Consider the following 18,176-nt stretch of genomic DNA (forward strand, 5'->3'; position numbering starts at 1 on the left):
GCAGACGATTGCTCGTTGGATTTGTAGCACAATTCAACTTGCACATTCTGTGGCAGGCCTGCCACAGCCTAAATCTGTCAAGGCCCATTCCACAAGGAAGGTGGGCTCATCTTGGGCGGCTGCCCGAGGGGTCTCGGCATTACAACTCTGCCGAGCAGCTACGTGGTCAGGGGAGAACACGTTTGTAAAATTCTACAAATTTGATACCCTGGCTAAGGAGGACCTGGAGTTCTCTCATTCGGTGCTGCAGAGTCATCCGCACTCTCCCGCCCGTTTGGGAGCTTTGGTATAATCCCCATGGTCCTGACGGAGTCCCAGCATCCACTAGGACGTCAGAGAAAATAAGATTTTACTTACCGATAAATCTATTTCTCGTAGTCCGTAGTGGATGCTGGGCGCCCATCCCAAGTGCGGATTGTCTGTAATACTTGTACATAGTTATTGTTACAAAAAAATCGGGTTGTTATTGTTGTGAGCCGTCTGTTCAGAGGCTCCTACGTTTGTCATACTGTTAACTGGGTTCAGATCACAAGTTGTACGGTGTGATTGGTGTGGCTGGTATGAGTCTTACCCGGGATTCAAAATCCTTCCTTATTGTGTACGCTCGTCCGGGCACAGTATCCTAACTGAGGCTTGGAGGAGGGTCATAGGGGGAGGAGCCAGTACACACCACCTAGTGGTCAAACTTTTAAATTTTGTGCCCTGTCTCCTGCGGAGCCGCTATTCCCCATGGTCCTGACGGAGTCCCAGCATCCACTACGGACTACGAGAAATAGATTTATCGGTAAGTAAAATCTTATTTTCTTGGCCTGGCAACAACAGCACTAAAATCAAATATTTGGAAACCCCCCTACAGAAATCCTGCATTTGCCCCTGTAATCTGCCCGTGTGACTGCGTGTGGTGACCAGGAGACAGCCGAAGTCATGTCCCGGGACCCTGAAGCCATGGCCACGATCACTGAGAACACCTACAAGGTGAGGCGGGCACCGTGCAGCCAGGAAGTTGCATTATTGTTTATATAGATAGGCACACGATAAGCCCCTGTAGCTGGCCTGGCCAACCTGTGGCTCTCCACAGGTTGATAGAACTACAATTCCCAGCATGTCTTGCCACGACACGCTGGGGTTTGTAGTTCCATAACATCACATGTTGGGTAACTTTTTGCCAAGCCACTGTAATCTCCAAATCTCCAATACCTTCAGCGCATACAGGGACAGCGGCGGTAGCGGGCATCGGTGGGACACGGCGGACATTATGGCTGCAGTGCCTCACCAGCCACTGACCTCACCGCACGCCACTGCTATCGACCTAGTTAGGGTCGACCCAATTAACCACACCCACATCATTGCCCAGTGAGGTGAGCCGTACAGGAGCGTGATAATATGATTCTGGTGCTGATGACATAATTTGCACACCCTTCGACTGTGGATCCCTCAATCTCCCATCGGCATACAAACCCACCCGCCCTTCCCCAACAGCTCCCACTGCAGCAACGGGACAGACCAGCCCGTATGGGCGGAGGACCACTCTGTAACTCGAACAATAGTCTAAATATATGGGGGCAGATTTATCAATGGGTGATACTTTTGTTACGAATCATAAATGGTGCTCCAGCCAATCAGCTCCTAGCTGTCATTTTTTTAACACAGTCCTGTTTGGAGCTGATTGGTTGGGGCACCATTTATCAATCTTAACGAGTGATAAGAAGAATATCACTTGTTGATAAATCTGCCCCATGGTTTGGTATGGAATTACCGGCGGTCGTGATACTGATGGTCAGCATCCTGACATCTGAATCCCAGTGCACAGAATGACGAAGGATTCCGGTAAGTATTTTAACCCTAACCCTCCCCATAGGGACTAACCCTATAACTAACTTTAACCCTAATATTCACCTTGGGCATCCGTCTGCATTGTGAGCATCGAGATTCCGATGTCAGGATCCTGACTACATCCCAAGTATACAGCGGGGACAGAGCAGACCAAGATTACCCGGCATAGGCCAGGTCCCTTTACTAGTCATAAAAAATTGGCAAAAATGTCATATACACAGGAATCCACTGTTCAGTGTTAAATAAAGGTCATTTACATTGCACAGCTGCATTTGGTCCCAACATGTGCTTCGACCTGAGGTTTCCATCCGTGCGCATATTTTTGCAGAGAAACAGAAGTTTGCACAAGGAGAAGGTTGGAATTGTCCTTAAGCCCCATACACGGTAGACGAGAAAGTAAAATATCTCACTCAGAAGGGCCAATCTGAGCGAGATCTTTAACAATCTCGTCCAGCGTGTACACTCAATGTCGTTAATGATGCGCACTCCCGCGCGTCGTTAATGACCCCCTCCCTCGTCTGAACATGGAAACTGATAGTATTTATCTCTGAATAAGACATTTAAGACGATTATATAGATTCTTTTTTATTGAGGATAAATCAATCCTGTGTATTATCTGATTTATCAGTCTAGGTGAATAGATCTTTATATGTGTGATTGTTATGAAGAACCTTGGTGATATATAACTGAGCAATGTGCCAACACATAGTGTAAAAACAGTAATCATGGTCTTTGTGGAGATGATTAAAGTATTTATACCTGCATGATTCATTTTAAAAGGCAGAAAATGATGTCAGAGACAGTTCATGCTATGCATATATTATTGGCGGTCGCTATTATATATAATGTGGCACTGAAAGTAACAATTTCAGCTGTTTAAGGTGTCTATGAGCCAATGTGCAACATTGAAGAAATTGACAGCAATTTATGAGATAGTCTACATAGCAATCTTATTTCTGGTTTAATCTAAAGAATCACCTTTGCCATTGAGTTTACCCTGAATGCACCATGAATTTACCTTTATCAATTACATATTAATAGACTGCTAAAAAAAAAACCTCAGACTGTGATTGTTGCTTTATTTTCACTTTAAACAAAAAATGTTATAATTGTTTCTGATAATTAAGCAACATCCTGTAGATATTTAGAACACACTGTAACTAATTTTGTTTCTATTAGTGTTCACTCTAGGCTGTTTTAGCAGGGCGCCGCGCCCTGCTCGTTTTTTAGAAGGCAAAACCCCCCCTGCCCCTTTTGCGGCACCCTGCTAGAACAGCCGCCCACTTCCTGCCCTCCCAGCGTGTAAAGATGCCGCGCGAATGCGAGTGGCATCCATTCACGCATTGGGAGAGAGCTGGGGGAAGCCCAGCACCGACGGAGGTGCTGGGCACGCCCCCAACAGTGACGTCGACGGCCACAGACGCCCTTTATAGCAGTGTCTGTGGGCCGCACCGCCCACTAAAATGACGGGGGTGGCCACGCCCCCTAATTTGCATGACCGCTCCCCCATTTCAGGCACGCGCGTGCCAATGTGCCCCCGAACTCCAGCGCCCTGCCCCTTCATCATCCTAGAAGGAACACTACCTATCACTGAGGGAGACAGCCTAGTATGTCTCTCATTGGCTGCGCTGTGTCAGTTACACATCAGCCAAAAGCAGAAAAGCTGTCCAAATCTCTGATATCTTTTATTTCTAAGGACTAACACCAGTAAGAATCTCTCATCCCCCATTCACTGCCTAACACATGGGGGACAGCAGAATTCCGAAAGTGTCCAGTTAGTACTGTCTATTTATTCTCTAAACAGTTCCTAATCATGGATATCAAACTTATGAGTGACATCTTGGAGTAATTATTGTTATAAATTTGAACCTGTGTGCTTTTTAACTTTGTGTATTTTATCTTGATGTTTTGTATTGTCTTTATATTTTGCCCTTTTGTGGAACATATATTCCATGTATGTTAATCTTATACATGCCTTTTTAAATCCTTTTTTGAATATAAGTAATAAAAGTTAAGTTTTATATTTACTGATCCCTTGACCCTAAAAGAGTGCCCTCTAGAGTCTTTTTCAAGCACTTTTCTTAAAGAGCTTGGCCCCTTCTGTGTTGTAGTATACAGTTGTGCTCATAAGTTTACATACCCTTGCAGAATTTGTGATTTGCTGGCCATTTGTCAGAGAATAAGAATGATAACTCACAAACTTTTCTTTCACTCATGGTTAGTGGTTGGGTGAAGCCATTTATTGTCAAACAACTGTGTTTACTCTTTTTAAATCATAATGACAACAGAAACTACCCAAATGACTCTGATCAAAAGTTTACATACCCCAGTTCTTAATACCATTTATTGCCCCCTTTAACATCAATGACAGCTTCAAGTATTTTGTGGTAGTTGTGGATGAGGCTCTTTATTTTCTCAGATGGTAAAGCTGCTCATTCTTCTTGGCAAAAAGCCTCCAGTTCCTGTAAATTCTTGGGCTGTCTTGCATGAACTGCACATTTGAGATCTCCCCAGAGTGGCTCAATGATATTGAGGTCAGGAGACTGAGATGGCCACTCCAGAACCTTCACTTTATTCTGCTGTAACCAATGACAGGTCGACTTGGCCTTGTGTTTTGGATCATTGTCATGTTGGAACGTCCAAGCACGTCCCATGCGCAGCTTCCGGGCTGATGAGTGCATATTTTCCTCCAGTATTTTCTGATAACATGCTGCTTTCTTCTTGCCATCAGTTTTGACCAAGTTTCCAGTGCCTTTGTAGCTCACACATCCCCAAAACATCAGCGATCCACCTCCGTGTTTCAAAGTAGGAATGGTGTACCTTTCATCATAGGCCTTGTTGACTCCTCTCCAAATGTAACGTTTATGGTTGTGGCCAAAAAGTTAAATTTTGGTCTCATCACTTTAAATGACTTTGTTCCAGAAGTTTTGAGGCTTGTCTCTGTGCTGTTTGGAGTATTGTAAGCCGGATGCTTTGTGGCATTTGCGTAGTAATGGCTTTCTTCTGGCGACTCGACCATGCAGCCCATTTTTCTTCAAATGCCTCCTTATTGTGCATCTTGAAACAACCACACCACTTTTTTTCAGAGAGTCCTGTAATTCAGCTGAAGTTATTTGTGGATTTTTCTTTGCATCCCGAACAATTTTCCTGGCAGTTGTGGCTGAAATTTTTGTTGGTCTACCTAACCGTGATTTGGTTTCCACAGAATCCATACATTTTCCACTTCTTAATTAGAGTTTCAACACTGCTGATTGGCATTCTCAGTTGCTTGGATAACTTTTTATATCCCTTTCCTGTTTTATACAGTTCAATTACCTTTTCCGCAGATCCTTTGACAATTCTTTTGCTTTCCCCATGACTCAGAATCCAGACACGTCAGTGCAGCACTGGATGAAAGATGCAAGGGTCTTTCAGGAGTCCAGAAACTCACTGACCTTTTATACACACACACTGATTACAAGCAAACAGATCTCAGGTGAGGATGGTTACCTTTAGTAGCCATTCAAACCCGTTTGTGTCAACTTGTGTGCATGTTATCAGGCCAAAAATAAGATTTTACTTACCGGTAAATCTATTTCTCGTAGTCCGTAGTGGATGCTGGGGACTCCGTAAGGACCATGGGGAATAGACGGGCTTCGCAGGAGACAGGGCACTTTAAGAAAGAATTTGGATTCTGGTGTGTTCTGGCTCCTCCCTCTATGTCCCTCCTCCAGACCTCAGTTAGAGAAACTGTGCCCGGAAGAGCTGACAGTACAAGGAAAGGATTTTGGAATCCAGGGCAAGACTCATACCAGTCACACCAATCATACCGTATCACTCGTGATAAATTTACCCAGTTAACAGTATGAACAACAACGGAGCATCAGATCAACCCTGATGCAACCAAACATAACCCTTATTTAAGCAATAACTATATACAAGCATTGCAGAAGAAGTCCGCACTTGGGACGGGCGCCCAGCATCCACTACGGACTACGAGAAATAGATTTACCGGTAAGTAAAATCTTATTTTCTCTAACGTCCTAGTGGATGCTGGGGACTCCGTAAGGACCATGGAGATGATACCAAAGCTCCCAAACGGGCGGGAGAGTGCGGATGACTCTGCAGCACCGAATGAGGAAACACAAGGTCCTCCTCAGCCAGGGTATCAAACTTGTAAAACTTTGCCAAACTGTTTGAACCTGACCAAGTAGCTGCTCGGCAAAGCTGTAATGCCGAGACCCCTCGGGCAGCCGCCCAAGAAGAGCCCACCTTCCTTGGGGAGTGGGCTTTTACTGATTTTGGAAGCAGCAATCCAGCCGCAGAATGAGCCTGCTGAATCGTGTTACAGATCCAGCGAGCAATAGTTTGCTTTGAAGCAGGAGCACCCAGCTTGTTGGATGCATACAGGATAAACAGCGACTCAGTTTTCCTGACTCTAGCCGTTCTGGCTACATAAATCTTCAAAGCCCTGACCACATCCAGCAACTCGGAATCCTCCAAGTCATTAGTAGCCACAGGCACCACAATAGGTTGGTTTATATGAAAAGATTACACCACTTTTGGCAGAAATTGTGGACGGGTCCGCAATTCTGCCCTGTCCATATGGAAAACCAGATAGGGGCTTTTATGTGACAAAGCCGCTAATTCTGACACACGCCTAGCTGAAGCCAAGGCCAATAGCATGACCCCTTCCACGTGAGAAATTTTAACTCCACGGTTTTGAGTGGCTCAAACCAGTGTGACTTCAGGAAACTCAACACCACGTTAAGATCCCAAGGTGCCACTGGAGGCACAAAAGGGGACTGAATATGAAGCACTCCCTTTACAACGTCTGAACTTCAGGAAGAGAAGCCAGTTCTTTTTGAAAGAAAATGGATAGGACCGAAATCTGGACCTTAATGGAACCCAATTTCAGCCCCAAAGTCACTCCCGACTGTAGGAAGTGAAGGAAACGGCCCAGCTGGAATTCCTCCATAGGGGCATTCCTGGCCTCACACCAAGCAACATATTTTCGCCATATACGGTGAATATGTTGAGCCGTCACATCCTTCCTAGCCTCTATCAGCGTAGGAATGACCTCATCCGGAATGCATTTTTCTGCTAGGATCCGACGTTCAACCGCCATGCCGTCAAACGCAGCCGCGGTAAGTCTTGGAACAGACAGGGCCCCTGTTGCACAAGTCCTGTCTTAGAGGTAGAGGCCACGGGTCCTCTGTGAGCATTTCTTGCAGATCTGGATACCAAGTCCTTCTTGGCCAATCCGGAACAAAGAGTATTGTTCTCACTCCTCTTTTCCTTATGATTCCCAGCACCTTGGGTATGAGAGGAAGAGGAGGAAATACATATACCGACTGGAACACCCACGGTGTCACCAGTGCATCCACAGCTATCGCCTGAGGGTCCCTTGACCTGGCGCAATATCTCTGCAGCTTTTTGTTGAGGCGGGATGCCATCATGTCCACCTGTGGCAGTTCCCACCGACTTGCAATCTGCGTGAAGACTTCTTGATGCAGTCCCCACTCTCCCGGGTGGAGGTCGTGCCTGCTGAGGAAGTCTGCTTCCCAGTTGTCCACTCCCGGAATGAACACTGCTGACAGTGCGCTTACGTGATTCTCCGCTCAGCGAAGAATTCTGGTGGCTTCTACCTTCGCCACCCTGCTCCTTGTGCCGCCTTGGCGGTTTATATGAGCCACTGCGGTGATATTGTCTGACTGAATCAGAACCGGTTGGTCGCGAAGCAGGGTCTCCGCTTGACTTAGGGCGTTGTATATGGCCCTTAGTTCCAGGATATTGATGTGAAGGCAAGTCTCCTGCCTTGACCACAGCCCTTGGAAATTTCTTCCCTGTGTGACTGCCCCCCACCCTCGGAGGCTTGCATCAGTGGTCACCAGGACCCAGTCCTGAATGCCGAATCTGCGACCTTCGAGAAGGTGAGCACTCTGCAGCCACCACAGAAGAGACACCCTGGCCCTGGGGGATGGGGTGATTAACCGATGCATCTGAAGATGTGATCCGGACCACTTGTCCAGTAAGTCCCATTGGAAGGTCCTCGCATGGAACATGTCGAAGGGAATGGCTTCGTATGATGCCACCCTCCTTCCCAGGACTCGAGTGCAGTGATGCACTGACACCTGTTTTGGTTTTAATAGATTCCTGACCAGTGTCACGAGCTCCTGAGCTCTCTCTATCGGGAGATAAACCCTTTTCTGGTCTGTGCCTATGATCATGCCTAGGAGAGGCAGATGAGCTGTAGGAACCAACTGCGACTTTGGAATATATAGAATCCAGCCGTGTTGCCGTTACTCTTCCAGAGAAAGTGATACACTGTTCAGCAACTGCTCTCTTGATCTCGCTTTTATGAGGAGATCGTCCAAGTACGTGATAATAGTGACACCTTGCTTCCGCAGGAGCACCATCATTTCCGCCATTACCTTGGTGAATATTCTCAAGGCCGTGGAGAGACCAAACGGCAACGTCTGAAATTGGTAATGACAATCCCGTACCGCAATTCTGAGGTACGCCTGATGAGGTGGATAAATGGGGACATGAAGGTATGCATCCTTTATGTCCTGAGTCACCATAAAATCTCCCCCTTTCAGGCTTGCAATGACCGCTCTTAGCGATTCCATCTTGAACTTGAACCTTTGGGATTTTAAATTCAATATGGGTCTGACCGAACCGTCTGGTTTCGGGACTACAACATGGTCGAATAATAACCCCCTCCTTGTTGAAGGAGGGAAACCTTGACCACCACCTGTTAAAGATACAACTTGTGAATTGCAGTTAACACTGTTTCCCTCTCGTGGGGGGAAGCCGGCAGGGCCGTCGGTGAGGGGGCATCTTCTCAAAGTCCAGCTTGTATCCCTGAGACACAATATCTAATGCCCAGGGATCTAACAGGGAGTGAACCCACTTGTGGCTGAACTTACGAAGGCGTGCCCCCACCGGGCCTAGCTCCGCCTGCGGAGCCCCAGCGACATGCGGTGGATTTTTGTAGAGGCCGGGGAGGACTTCTGTTCCTGGGAACTAGCTGTGTTGTGCAGCTTCTTTCCTCTGCCCTCGCCTCTGGCAAGAAAGGACGCACCTCGGACTTTCTTGTTTCTTTATTCGAAAGGCTGCATTTGATAATGTCGTGCTTTCCTAGGCTGTGCAGGAATATAAGGCAAAATATCAGAATTACCAGCTATAGCTGTGGAGACCAGGTCCGAGAACCCTTCTCCACACAATCCTCAGCCTTCCATATGCCTCTTAAGTCGGCATCATCTGTCCATTGCATATTGTACAGGACACGTCAAGCAGAAATCGACATAGCTTTGACTCTAGGACCCAGTATACTCATGTCTCTTTGGGCATGTTTTATATATATACATATCTCTTAAGACAGCATCTTTAATATATATATATATATATATATATATATACACATATATATATCTATATGCATACTAGGGTCTCAATCTCTGCTGATAAGGTACCTGTCCACGCTGCCACAGCGCTATAAACCCATGCCGACACAATCGCCGGTCTGAGTAGTGTACCAGAATGTGCACGCTATCTGCAGGATCCCTGAGAATAGCTGTTACGTCAGGGCTACCTTTTGGGCAAACGTGACACCCTAGGGGAAGATTCCCATCATATCCTGGTCCTAGTGGGGAAAGGATACTGCCTGAGAATTCTTTGTGGGAAACTGCAGTCTCTTGTCTGGAGATTCCCGCTCTTTTTCATCATGAGAGGAGGGAAATTTACCTCAGCTTTCTTCCCCTTAAACATGTGTACCCTTGTGTCAGGGACAGATGAGTCATCAGTGATATGCAAATCATCTTTTATTACATTAATCATATATTGAATACTTTTCTGCCATTTTGGCTGTAACTTTGCATTATCGTAGTCGACACTGGAGTCAAACTCCGTGTCGATATCAGTGTCTATTATTTTGGATAGTGAGCATTGAGAGACTCTGAAGGTCTCTGCGACATAGGGACAGACATGGGTAGATTTCCTGTCTGTTCTCTAATCTTTTGTGCAATAAATTCACCTTAGCACTTAATTACACATATCCAAACAGGTGTTGGCGTTGTCGACGGAGACACCCTCTCACACACATATTTGCTCCAACTCCTCCTTAGGGGAGCCTTTTACCTCAGACATGTCGACACACACGTACCGACACACCACACACTCAGGGAATGCTCATCTGAAGACAATTCCCCCATAAGGCCCTTTGGAGAGACAGAGAGAGAGTATGCCAGCACACACCCCAGCGCTATTAACCCAGGAATAACACAGTAAATTACTGTTAACCCAGTAGCTGCTGTTTATATTGATTTTTGCGCCTGATTATGTGCCCCCCCTCTCTTTTTACCCTCTTCTACCGTGTAACTGCAGGGGAGAAACTAGGGAGCTTCCTCTCAGCGGTGCTGTGGAGAAAAAACATGGCGCTGGTGAGTGCTGAGGAAGAAGCCCCGTCCCCTCGACGGCGGGCTTCTGTCCCGCTTTCATGTACAATTTTGGCGGGGGCTTATACATATATACAGTGCCCAACTGTATATTATGTAAACTTTTGCCAAGAGGTACCTAATTGCTGCCCAGGGCGCCTGCGCCCTGCACCCTACAGTGACCGGAGTGTGTGGGTTTAGTGTGGGAGCAATGGCGCACAGCTGCAGTGCTGTGCGCTACCTCATATGAAGACTGGAGTCTTCTGCCGCCGATTTCAAAGTCTTCTTGCTTCTGACACCGGCTTCTGGCTCTGCGAGGGGGACGGCGGCGCGGCTCCGGGATCGGACGACCAAGGGTGCGATCCTGTGTACGATCCCTCTGGAGCTAATGGTGTCCAGTAGCCTAAGAAGCAGGACCTATCTTCAGTGAGTAGGGCTGCTTCTCTCCCCTCAGTCCCACGTAGCAGAGAGCCTGTTGCCAGCAGATCTCTCTGAAAATAAAAAACCTAACAAAATACTTTCTTTTTAGCAAGCTCAGGAGAGCCCACTAAGTAGCACCCAGCTCGTCCGGGCACAGATTCAAACTGGGGTCTGGAGGAGGGCCATAGAGGGAGGAGCCAGAACACACCAGAATCCAAATTCTTTCTTAAAGTGCCCTGTCTCCTGCGGAGCCCATCTATTCCCCATGGTCCTTACGGAGTCCCCAGCATCCACTAGGACGTTAGAGAAATCTTCAGGGTATGTAAACTTTTGATCAGGGTCATTTGGGTAGTTTCTGTTGTCATTATGATTTAAAAAGAGTAAACACAGTTGTTTGACAATAAATTGTATCACCCAACCTCTAACCATGGCCCTTATTCCGAGTTGATCGCTCGCAAGGCGAATTTAGCAGAGTTACACACGCTAAGCCGCCGCCTACTGGGAGTGAATCTTAGCTTCTTAAAATTGCGACCGATGTATTCGCAATATTGCGATTACTAACTACTTAGCAGTTTCAGAGTAGCTTCAGACTTACTCTGCCTGTGCGATCAGTTCAGTGCTTGTCGTTCCTGTTTTGACGTCACAAACACACCCAGCGTTCGCCCAGACACTCCCCCGTTTCCCCGGCCACTCCTGCGTTTTTTCCGGAAACGGTAGCGTTTTTTCCCGCACACCCATAAAACGGCCTGTTTCCGCCCAGTAACACCCATTTCCTGTCAATCACATTACGATCGCCGGAGCGATGAAAAAGCCGTGAGTAAAAATACTATCTCCATTGTAAAATTACTTGGCGCAGTCGCAGTGCGAATATTGCGCATGCGTACTAAGCGGAATTTCACTGCGATGCGATGAAAAATACCGAGCGATCAACTCGGAATGAGGGCCCATGAGTGAAAGAAAAGTTTGTGAGTTATCATTCATATTCACTGACAAATGGCCAGAAAATCACAAATTCTGCTAGGGTATGTAAACTTATGAGCACAATTGTATATTACTTTGTGGGAGCACCACCATTTAAAATTAAAAAAATATTTGAGCAGTATATTTATATTTTTAAGTGGTAATAACTAGTTATTGACTGTACTAGCATGTATAATAAGCATGTAAAAATAAGAATTTACTTACCGATAATTCTATTTCTCGGAGTCCGTAGTGGATGCTGGGGTTCCTGAAAGGACCATGGGGAATAGCGGCTCCGCAGGAGACAGGGCACAAAAAGTAAAGCTTTAGGATCAGGTGGTGTGCACTGGCTCCTCCCCCTATGACCCTCCTCCAAGCCTCAGTTAGGTTTTTGTGCCCGGCCGAGAAGGGTGCAATCTAGGTGGCTCTCCTAAAGAGCTGCTTAGAGTAAAAGTTTTATTAGGTTTTTTATTTTCAGTGAGTCCTGCTGGCAACAGGCTCACTGCAACGAGGGACTTAGGGGAGAAGAAGTGAACTCACCTGCGTGCAGGATGGATTGGCTTCTTAGGCTACTGGACACTAGCTCCAGAGGGACGATCACAGGTACAGCCTGGATGGGTCACCGGAGCCGCGCCGCCGACCCCCTTGCAGATGCTGAAGAGAGAAGAGGTCCAGAAATCGGCGGCTGAAGACTTCTCAGTCTTCATGAGGTAGCGCACAGCACTGCAGCTGTGCGCCATTGCTCTCAGCACACTTCACACCAACGGTCACTGAGGGTGCAGGGCGCTGGGGGGGGCGCCCTGGGCAGCAATGAAAATACCTATACTGGCTAAAAATACATCACATATAAGAATTTACATCAAAATACATCAAATATAAGAATTTACTTACCGATAATTCTATTTCTCATAGTCCGTAGTGGATGCTGGGGACTCCGAAAGGACCATGGGGAATAGCGGCTCCGCAGGAGACTGGGCACAAAAGTAAAAGCTTTAGGATACTGTGCCCGGACGAGCGTACACAATAAGGAAGGATTTATGAATCCCGGGTAAGACTCATACCAGCCACACCAATCACACTGTACAACCTGTGATCTGAACCCAGTTAACAGTATGATAACAGCGGAGCCTCTGAAAGATGGCTCACAACAATAATAACCCGATTTTTGTAACTATGTACAAGTATTGCAGATAATCCGCACTTGGGATGGGCGCCCAGCATCCACTACGGACTCCGAGAAATAGAATTATCGGTAAGTAAATTCTTATTTTCTCTATCGTCCTAGTGGATGCTGGGGTTCCTGAAAGGACCATGGGGATTATACCAAAGCTCCCAAACGGGCGGGAGAGTGCGGATGACTCTGCAGCACCGAATGAGAGAACTCCAGGTCCTCCTTAGCCAGGTTATCAAATTTGTAGGATTTTACAAACGTGTTTGCCCCTGACTAAATAGCCGCTCGGCAAAGTTGTAAAGCCGAGACCCCTCGGGCAGCCGCCCAAGATGAGCCCACCTTCCTTGTGGAATGGGCATTTACATATTTTGGCTGTGGCAGGCCTGCCACAGAATGTGCAAGCTGAATTGTATTACACATCCAACTAGCAAAAGTCTGCTTAGAAGCAAGAGCACCCAGTTTGTTGGGTGCATACAGGATAACAGCAAGTCAGTTTTCCTGACTCCAGCCGTCCTGGAACCTATATTTTCAGGGCCCTGACCACATCTAGCAACTTGGAGTCCTCCAAGTCCCTAGTAGGCGCAAGACACCACAATAAGCTGGTTCAGGTGAAACACTGACACCACCTTAGGGAGAGAACTGGGGACGAGTCCGCAGCTCTGCCCTGTCCGAATGGACAAACAGATATGGGCTTTTTTGAGAAAAAAACCACCAATTTGACACTCGCCTGGTCCAGGCCAGGTCCAAGAGCATGTTCACTTTTCATGTGAGATGCTTCAAATCCACAGATTTGACTGGTTTTAAACCAATGTGTTTTGAGGAATCCCAGAACTACGTTGAGATCCCACAGTGCCACTGGAGGCACAAAAGGGGGTTGTATATGCAATACTCCCTTGACAAACTTCTGGACTTCAGGAACTGAAGCCAATTCTTTCTGGAAGAAAAATCGACAGGGCCGAAATTTGAACCTTAATGGACCCCAATTTGAGGCCCATAGACACTCCTGTTTGCAGGAAATGCAGGAATCGACCGAGTTGAAATTTCTTCGTGGGGCCTTCCTGGCCTCACACCACGCAACATATTTTCGCCACATGTGGTGATAATGTTGTGCGGTCACCTCCTTTCTGGCTTTGACCAGGGTAGGAATGACCTCTTCCTGAATGCCTTTTCCCTTAGGATCCGGCGTTCCACCGCCATGCCGTCAAACGCAGCTGCGGTAAGTCTTGGAACAGACATGGTACTTGCTGAAACAAGTCCCTTCTTAGCGGCAGAGGCCATAAGTCCTCTGTGAGCATCTCTTGAAGTTCCGGGTACCAAGTCCTTCTTGGCCAATCCGGAGCCATGAGTATAGTTCTTACTCCTCTACGTCTTATAATTCTCAGTACCTTAGGTATGAAAAGCAGAGGATGGAACACATACACCGACTGGTACACCCACGGTGTTACCAGAACGTCCACAGCTATTGCCTGAGGGTCTCTTAACCTGGCGCAATACCTGTCCCGTTTTTTGTTCAGACGGGACGCCATCATGTCCACCTTTGGTAATTCCCAACGGTTTACAATCATGTGGAAAACTTCCCCATGAAGTTCCCACACTGCCGGGTGGAGGTCGTGCCTACTGAGGAAGTCTGCTTCCCAGTTTCCATTCCCGGAATGAAACACTGCTGACAGTGCTATCACATGATTTTCCGCCCAGCGAAAAGTCCTTGCAGTTTTTGCCACTGCCCTCCTGCTTCTTGTGCCGCCCTGTCTATTTACGTGGGCGACTGCCGTGATGTTTTATCCCACTGGATCAATACCGGCTGACCTTGAAGCAGAGGTCTTGCTAAGCTTAGAGCATTATAAATTTACCCTTAGCTATATTTATGTGGAGAAAAGTCTCCAGACTTGATCACACTCCCTGGAAATTTTTTCCTTGTGTGACTGCTCCCCAGCCTCTCGGGCTGGCCTCCGTGGTCACCAACATCCAAAACTGAATGCCGAATCTGCGGCCCTCTAGAAGATGAGCACTCTGTAACCACCACAGGAGAGACACCCTTGTCCTTGGATATAGGGTTATCCGCTGATGCATCTGAAGATGCGATCCGGACCATTTGTCCAGCAGATCCCACTGAAAAGTTCTTGCATGAAATCTGCCGACTGGAATTGCTTCGAAGGAAGTCACCATTTTTTTACCATGGCCCTTGTGCAATGATGCACTGATTTTAGGAGGTTCCTGACTAGCTCGGATAACTCCCTGGCTTTCTCTTCCGGGAGAAACACCTTTTTCTGGACTGTGTCCAGAATCATCCCTAAGCACAGGAGACTTGTTGTCGGGATCAGCTGCGATTTTGGAATATTTAGAATCCACCCCTGCTGTTGTAACAGTATCCGAGATAGTGCTACTCCGACCTCCAACTGTTCCCTGGACTTTGCCCTTATCAGGAGATCGTCCAAGTAAGGGATAATTAAGACGCCTTTTCTTCGAAGAAGAACCATCATTTCGGCCATTACCTTGGTAAAGACCCGGGGTGCCGTGGACAATCCAAACGGCAGCGTCTGAAACTGATAGTGACAGTTCTGTACCACGAACCTGAGGTACCCTTAGTGATAAGGGCAAATTTGGGACATGGAGGTAAGCATCCCTGATGTCTCGGGACACCATATAGTCCCCTTCTTCCCGGTTCGTTATCACTGCTCTGAGTGACTCCATCTTGATTTGAACCTTTGTAAGTGTTCAAATTTTTTTAGATTTAGAATAGGTCTCACCTAGCCTTCTGGCTTCAGTACCACAATATAGTGTGGAATAATACCCTTTTTCTTGTTGTAGGAGGGGTAATTTAATTATCACCTGCTGGGAATACAGCTCGTGAATTTTTTCCCATACTGCCTCCTTGTCGGAGGGAGACCTTGGTAAAGCAGACTTCAGGAGCCTGCGCAGGGGAAACGTCTCGACATTCCAATCTGTACCCCTGGGATACTACTTGTAGGATCCAGGGGTCCTGTACGGTCTCAGCGTCATGCTGAGAGCTTGTCAGAAGCGGTGGAACGCTTCTGTTCCTGGGAATGGGCTGCCTGCTGCAGTCTTCTTCTCTTTCCTCTATCCCTGGGCAGATATGACTCTTATAGGGACGAAAGGACTGAAGCTGAAAAGACGGTGTCTTTTTCTGCAGAGATGTGACTTAGGGTAAAAAACGGTGGATTTTCCAGCAGTTGCCGTGGCCACCAGGTCCGATGGACCGACCCCAAATAACTCCTCTTCCTTTATACGGCAATACACCTTTGTGCCGTTTGGAATCTGCATCACCTGACCACTGTCGTGTCCATAAACATCTTCTGGCAGATATGGACATCGCACTTACTCTTGATGCCAGAGTGCAAATATCCCTCTGTGCATCTCGCATATATAGAAATGCATCCTTTAAATGCTCTATAGTCAATAAAATACTGTCCCTGTCAAGGGTATCAATATTTTTAGTCAGGGAATCCGACCAAGCCACCCCAGCTCTGCACATCCAGGCTGAGGCGATCGCTGGTCGCAGTATAACACCAGTATGTGTGTATATACTTTTTATGATATTTTCCAGCCTCCTGTCAGCTGGCTCCTTGAGGACGGCCCTATCTATAGACGGTACCGCCACTTGTTCTGATAAGCGTGTGAGCGCCTTATCCACCCTAAGGGGTGTTTCCCAACGCGCCCTAACTTCTGGCGGGAAAGGGTATACCGCCCATATTTTCTATCGGGGGGAACCCACGCATCATCACACACTTCATTTAATTTATCTGATTCAGGAAAAACTACGGTAGTTTTTTCACATCCCACATAATACCCTCTTTTGTGGTACTTGTAGTATCAGAAATATGTAACACCTCCTTCATTGCCCTTAACGTGTGGCCCTAATAAGGAATACGTTTGTTTATTCACCGTCGACACTGGATTCAGTGTCCCTGTCTGTGTCTGTGTCGACCGACTAAAGTAAACGGGCGTTTTAAAACCCCTGACGGTGTTTTTGAGACGTCTGGACCGGTACTAATTGTTTGTCGGCCGTCTCGTGTCGTCAACCGACCTTGCCGCGTGTTGACATTATCACGTAATTCCCTAAATAAGCCATCCATTCCGGTGTCGACTCCCTAGAGAGTGACATCACCATTACAGGCAATTGCTCCGCCTCCTCACCAACATTGTCCTCATACATGTCGACACACACGTACCGACACACAGCACACACACAGGGAATGCTCTGATAGAGGACAGGACCTACTAGCCCTTTGGAGAGACAGAGGGAGAGTTTGCCAGCACACACCAAAAACGCTATAATTATATAGGGACAACCTTATATAAGTGTTTTCCCTTATAGCATCTTTTTTATATATTTCTAACGCCAAATTAGTGCCCCCCCTCTCTGTTTTAACCCTGTTTCTGTAGTGCAGTGCAGGGGAGAGCCTGGGAGCATTCCCTCCAGCCTTTCTGTGAGGGAAAATGGCGCTGTGTGCTGAGGAGATAGGCCCCGCCCCTTTTTCGGCGGCCTCGTCTCCCGCTCTTAACGGATTCTGGCAGGGGTTAAATATCTCCATATAGCCCCCGGAGGCTATATGTGAGGTATTTTTAGCCAAAAATAGGTTTTCATTGCCTCCCAGGGCGCCCCCCTTCCAGCGCCCTGCACCCTCAGTGACTGCCGTGTGAAGTGTGCTGAGAGGAAATGGCGCACAGCTGCAGTGCTGTGCGCTACCTTAAGAAGACTGAGGAGTCTTCATGCCGCCGATTCTGGACCTTCTTCTTGTTTCAGCATCTGCAAGGGGGCCGGCGGCGAGGCTCCGGTGACCATCCAGGCTGTACCTGTGATCGTCCCTCTGGAGCTAATGTCCAGTAGCCAAAGAAGCCAATCCATCCTGCACGCAGGTGAGTTCACTTCTTCTCCCCTAAGTCCCTCGTTGCAGTGATCCTGTTGCCAGCAGGACTCACTGTAAAATAAAAAACCTAAGCTAAACTTTTCTAAGCAGCTCTTTAGGAGAGCCACCTAGATTGCACCCTTCTCGGCCGGGCACAAAAATCTAACTGAGGCTTGGAGGAGGGTCATAGGGGGAGGAGCCAGTGCACACCACCTGATCCTAAAGCTTTACTTTTTGTGCCCTGTCTCCTGCGGAGCCGCTATTCCCCATGGTCCTTTCAGGAACCCCAGCATCCACTAGGACGATAGAGAAAAGCCTTTTCGGCCAGTGCAGTAAGATAAACTCCCCAGCCCCTATGTACCTGCCAGTGGTGAAAAGTTATAGAATTCATGAAACTTTGACAGGGCAGGTGGGCCCCTCTAAGCTCTGGGCCCCATGGCAGCTGCACTCCCTCCACCTATGGTAGCTACACCCTTGCTTTGAGCTAAGAATAGGAGTAAGTAAATC

The 18,176-nt window shown here is 47.4% G+C and overlaps 1 long non-coding RNA gene across 5 annotated transcripts in view; it reads left to right on the forward strand.

Annotated features, from left to right (window-relative positions):
• LOC134936484 (uncharacterized) overlaps window positions 1-18,176 on the forward strand; it is a 90,286-nt gene that overhangs the window by 6,989 nt on the left and 65,121 nt on the right. For all 5 annotated transcript variants that reach the window (XR_010180500.1, XR_010180499.1, XR_010180498.1 and 2 more), the window contains exon 2: window positions 857-975. This is a non-coding gene — a long non-coding RNA (uncharacterized LOC134936484). The remainder of the gene's footprint in view (window positions 1-856; window positions 976-18,176) is intronic.

Source organism: Pseudophryne corroboree, chromosome 6 (genome assembly GCF_028390025.1).
Source record: "Pseudophryne corroboree isolate aPseCor3 chromosome 6, aPseCor3.hap2, whole genome shotgun sequence".
NCBI lineage: Eukaryota > Metazoa > Chordata > Amphibia > Anura > Myobatrachidae > Pseudophryne > Pseudophryne corroboree.